This window comes from Eriocheir sinensis, chromosome 56, assembly GCF_024679095.1.
Source record: "Eriocheir sinensis breed Jianghai 21 chromosome 56, ASM2467909v1, whole genome shotgun sequence".
Lineage (NCBI taxonomy): Eukaryota > Metazoa > Arthropoda > Malacostraca > Decapoda > Varunidae > Eriocheir > Eriocheir sinensis.
In genome coordinates, this window is record NC_066564.1 from 606,359 (window position 1) to 611,386 (window position 5,028).

The 5,028-nt window shown below is 48.7% G+C and overlaps 1 long non-coding RNA gene across 1 annotated transcript; it reads right to left on the minus strand.

Moving 5' to 3' along the window:
* Nucleotides 1–2,527: 2,527 nt before the first annotated feature.
* On the minus strand, nt 2,528–2,967 carry LOC126984105 (uncharacterized). The gene is made up of 2 exons (XR_007736407.1): nt 2,849–2,967; nt 2,528–2,728 (listed from the first exon to the last, which is right to left on the minus strand). It is a non-coding gene; the product is annotated as an uncharacterized LOC126984105 (long non-coding RNA).
* Between the last annotated feature and the right edge of the window lie 2,061 nt (nt 2,968–5,028).

Genomic DNA, 5,028 nt, shown 5'->3' on the forward strand with positions numbered 1-5,028 from the left:
AATAGGCTACGCTAAAGGGAGAGAGAGGGGGTAGTGGTGGTGGTTTGGGAATACTAAAAATAGAGACAAAAGGGAGAGGGAGGGTGGTGTGAAGGGGGCAGAGAGAGGATGGCGGCGAGGTGCTAATCTGCACTGCGGCCCTTTGGGTTAACAGGGCTATCACTGCAGGGCATTGTTTATCATCCGCACTATCACCGGCACTGCGCTTCGTTTGAATCGCGGCGCACTGAAGGGGGTGAGTTTATTGTCGTGCCTTGTGAAGCGGGTGGGGGGAGGCGCGTCGGGTGGCAGGAGGTGGCGGTGGCGAGGATGGTGAAGCAGGGAGACGCCGAATTTTCTGAGGGCGTCCTGGTGCCTGTCAGAGAGCCTCGGGAGACTCAGGGTAGTCAGGGCATTGTCGTAGGTGTGGTAATCAGGGCCTAAAATGACCCTGAATGCCCTCTTCTGTACCTTCTCAAGCTGCTGTTGCTGGGTGAGGGTAAGGGAGGATGACCACTCCGGGGAGGCATACATGAGTTTTGGCAGTATAAATGATGTGAATATACCGCACAGCTCAGCAGCCGGTGCCCCCAGCGTCCTGAGTCTACGCAGCATGTACAGCTTGTAGGAGGCTGCTCTGACTGTGTGTGTGTGTGTGTGTGTGTGTGTGTGTGTGTGTGTGTGTGTGTGTGTGTGTGTGTGTGTGTGTGTGTGTCTAAGCATATTGTATTTGTGTTCTTCCTTATGATCCTTGAGCTTCAAAATCACTCTAGTCTTTCCATCTATTAAGAGTACCGGAAAAGAATATACCTAAGATAATTTCTCATTAATTATTTACCTAAAAATTTCCAAGTTTGCACCTCACTACAGAGCCTCTTTGAAGATTCTCGAGACCTTATGCGCACAATAGTATACAAAAAACCCTTCCCTACCCTTCCCTTCCCTTCCCCTTCACTCGCGTGCTGCTGCCCTGTTAAGGATGAAGTAGGCAGGCTGTCTGTTTTTCATATCGGTACATTTACGAGGGCCGTGTAACCCACCCAGACTGTTTACCGTGATGGGAAGCCACTGCGTTCGAGTTACGGCTAATAGGAACCATGTACACGAACTCCGAACTCCGGGCGAGGGCGGGCGAAGAGCCTCTCCCAACGCCCCGCCGCACACTCCACCGCGCCGCCACGTTGAAAAAAAAGAGACCATAATCATTTTTTTTTATCGATATCAGTGGACGGCATCACCTTTAGCTAACCCAATGACCTTTTCAGTTCATGCTTCGGAGTTTTATTTCGCGTTATCGGGATTTTGCAACTTGTTCTCTCAGCTGATTAACTTCGCCGAATAGCAAAGTAGTTTTTCGGTGGGGAGGTGGGAGAGGGTGGTGGGGGGGAGGGGGTGGATGTAGGCAACAGGGCAAGGGGATCGGAGGGTGGGGGGGGGGGTGGATGCAGGTAACAGGGCAAGTGGATCGCAGGGTGGAGGGGTGGAGTGTTGGTGGAACGGTGTAGAGAGGGTGTTGATGAGTCTGTCTGCTGAGGTAAAAATCGGTGAAGGTGGGATGGTGTTGAGGCCGAGTCAGGGTGGTGAGGCAAGGTGGTGATGGTGGTGGCGGTGGTGGTGAGGTAGCGGTGAGGATATGGAGTCGGGGGCGATGGTGATGTGAGGTCAGAACGCGAAACAGAGTGGTGGTGGTGGTGGTGATGGTGGTGATAGTGGTGGTGGTGGTGGTGAGGAAAGAAGGAATTGAGGCCGAATGCTAAGTGAGGTGAGGTGAGATGATGGGGTTAGGTGAAGTGAGGTGAGCTAAGGTGAGGTGAAATGCAGTGGTTATGAGGTAGGACGGTGAGGCAAGGTGATGTTGGTGTGGCGGAGGCGGTGGTGGTGGCGGTGCAGGTGAGGCAGGTGTGTGTGTGTCCCCGCCCGCCGCCCCGGAGCCCAGGTGGTCGCGCGCCTCGAGCTGGTGAACTTTAATGTAAGCAGCTCGTTGCCGGCCGGGATGGAGGCTGCCGCGCGGCGTTGTGGGAGGGAGTGACGTCAAATTAAAGAAATGTATGAATATCTATCGTTAGTCCTGCCGGCGTGATTATTATTATCATTCTTTTCGGCAAGCGGCAAAGAAAATATTTCCGTGCAATATCGTACCGAAGATCTTTTCATGATTTCCATTCATTAGTGCGCCCTGCATTCATTAGTGAGCTGAACATTTCCCTGCCGATTTCTGACCTAATTTCGGTATGCTGAATATGCGGTAATCACATTCATTTAAGTTCTAGCCTTGGCCTCTGAGCGCGTAAAATATGCAACGTTGTGGGAAAGGCTCGCAGGTATTTGCATTGAATTACGCGTTCCCCAAAGGTCTCGAACATGACTTTATGCTTCAGGTTTTTAACCCTAGAACACTAACCTTTTTTTTTATGATCGTTAACACTATACTGGGTCCAAATGGACCCCTTCAAAAAAAAATTGAAAAAAAAATATTTCTATGTTTTTTTAATACTTGGTGATTTTTCTTGTTAAGAATAGGGATTCAGGAAGAGAGTGAAACAAAGTGTAAAGAAAAATATGCCATATTTTTATTGTAGCAAAATTAAAAATGTAAATTTTCCGAAATTTCACATAGTTTGCAAAAATATTATGAGAAAAATATAATAACTAATTTTGAGCTTAGTAACTACTTATTCCCTTTAGTTGGACAGTTGCTGAAGTTATATCTGCCCAAAGCAGCCCACCATGGTCCTTTCTTGAGTGTGATCTGGATAAATGAAAATATGCAATTTTTAGAATCTAAAATATACACATATTGTATTTCTACCATAAAATGCAATGGTATATACAGTATTACCTTTCCTGTAGTGGCAATATGGATAGTTACCTTTTAGAATCTGCAATCATCACACTGATATGTGATGTGTTTGGCACATGCAGGTCTCTTGCAGTAGCCACACACAGTTCGGATCTTGCCATGTTCTTCTGATATTTGCAGAGTGAGCACCTCTTCTTGATTTTGGGGCCTTCTCCTACTCGATCAGGTTGTTCCTCGAACAAGTCGAAGCACTGCATGATATTTAGCTTTACCTCCTATGCATGTGCATAGTCCATATGTAACACTGCTTATAACCATGGGTCCATGGACCCACACTACAAATAGGCCTGTATTGTTACATGCTTATCTGCAGCCGTGCAACAGCACTCCCTCGATCACAGGAGGTGTAGCACTGGCTCCTGATCAACAACACTGCTTCCCTGCTTGTCTCACAACACCTGCTTTTCACGTGACAGGTGTTCAACACACCTGTCCGAGGAAAACGAGTAAAATAAACTAAATATAGATAGAAATGCCAGTTTCACACAACAACATGGTTCAACTCTCTACAACACCACACATTACAATATTTTCTACATCACACAGAAAAAAATGCCCATTACGTACTGCATGTGCATAGTCCATATGTAACACTGCTTATAACCATGGGTCCATGTGGACCAAGCACTGCCTATAAATCACTAATAACGCTAATACTGTCACGTACCATCCACCAGCCACGACCGCTGAGGTCCAAGTGATGAGAAAATGGCCGTATAAACAAGCAATGCATTGTAGGTAAGATGGGCATTGACCGGGAAATTTGACGCGCAAATTGGGGGGTCCAAATGGACCCAGCTTAGTTTTCTAGGGTTAAGAGGATTTGGCATTTTGTTTTCTTTGCTACATTATTTTTTTCTTCTCTTTGCTGAGTGGTGTGAGGGAGGAGAAGCAGGAGGAGGGGGAGGGAGCAGGAGTAAACAGGAGGGTTGGGGGGAGGGGGATAGTTAGCCTTACGAGGGATGAGCAGGAGGGAGGGGAGGCAGCAGAAGTAAGCAGAAGGGTGGCGGGATGTAAGGGAGGAGCAGCAGGAAGGGGGATGAGCAGGAAAGGGAGAAGCGGTGAACAGCAGGGTAAGCGGGGGCGGCATCCTTACCTATTTCTCTTTGCTAGGTCGTGTGAGGCAGAAGCAGCAGGAAGGGGAGGGAGCAGGAGGGGAAGAAGCGGTGAACAGCAGGGTAAGCGGGGGCGGCATCCTTACCTATTTCTCTTTGCTAGGTCGTGTGAGGCAGAAGCAGCAGGAAGGGGAGGGAGCAGGAGAGGAAGAAGCGGTGAACAGCAGGGTAAGCGGGGGCGGCATCCTTACCTATTTCTCTTTGCTAGGTCGTGTGAGGCAGAAGCAGCAGGAAGGGGAGGGAGCAGGAGGGGGAGAAGCAGTGAACGGTAAGGTCAGCTTGGGCGTGGCGGTAACCTTAACCCCGTAGCAGCGACGGGCCAAATTTGTGGCTTTACCGTGTACCAGCGACGGGCCACATTTTTGCCATGATATAAACCCCCCAAAATAGATGATGTGTAAACTGATCACAAATTCGTTGACATATATTATGAAATGGTTTGCGTGAGTGATGATTTTTTTCTCATTTTTCTCGCTTACAGGGGCCCTTAAGAAACATGATCCCTGCAGCTACCAGATTAAATAGTTGTTCCTTACACACAGACGCTGAAACTCGCCGCGTCTGGGAAACACGATTTTGCTCTTTACGTCCGGGCAGCGCGAAAGAGTCAGGTTAGTATGTAAAGCGGAATGATTGCCGCTTTAATTAGTTAATCTATTTGAGAGCCAACACAGCGTCCGCAGCACCGCCGGGCCCAGAAACACGGCGCCCGGTACTTAGGTTCACGCCAGCCCCCTCTCTCTCTCCTCTCCTCCATTCCTCTCCCTCCTCCTCGCCTCTCCTTTCCTTTCCCTCCATTTCCTCTCTTTCCATCGGCAGTCACTCTCTCCTCACCCAAGCTTTCTCTCTCATCCATTTTCCTCCAGTCATTCTCCTTCCTTCCTAATCTTTACTTCTTTCCTCTCTTCTCCACCTTTCCGTCCTCCTCCTTTGTGACCCTTTCCTCTCTTTCCATCGGCAGTCACTCTCTCCTCACCCAAGCTTTCTCTCTCATCCATTTTCCTCCAGTCATTCTCCTTCCTTCCTAATCTTTACCTTTTCCTCTCTTCTATTTCACTCCTCCTTCCTTGGTCT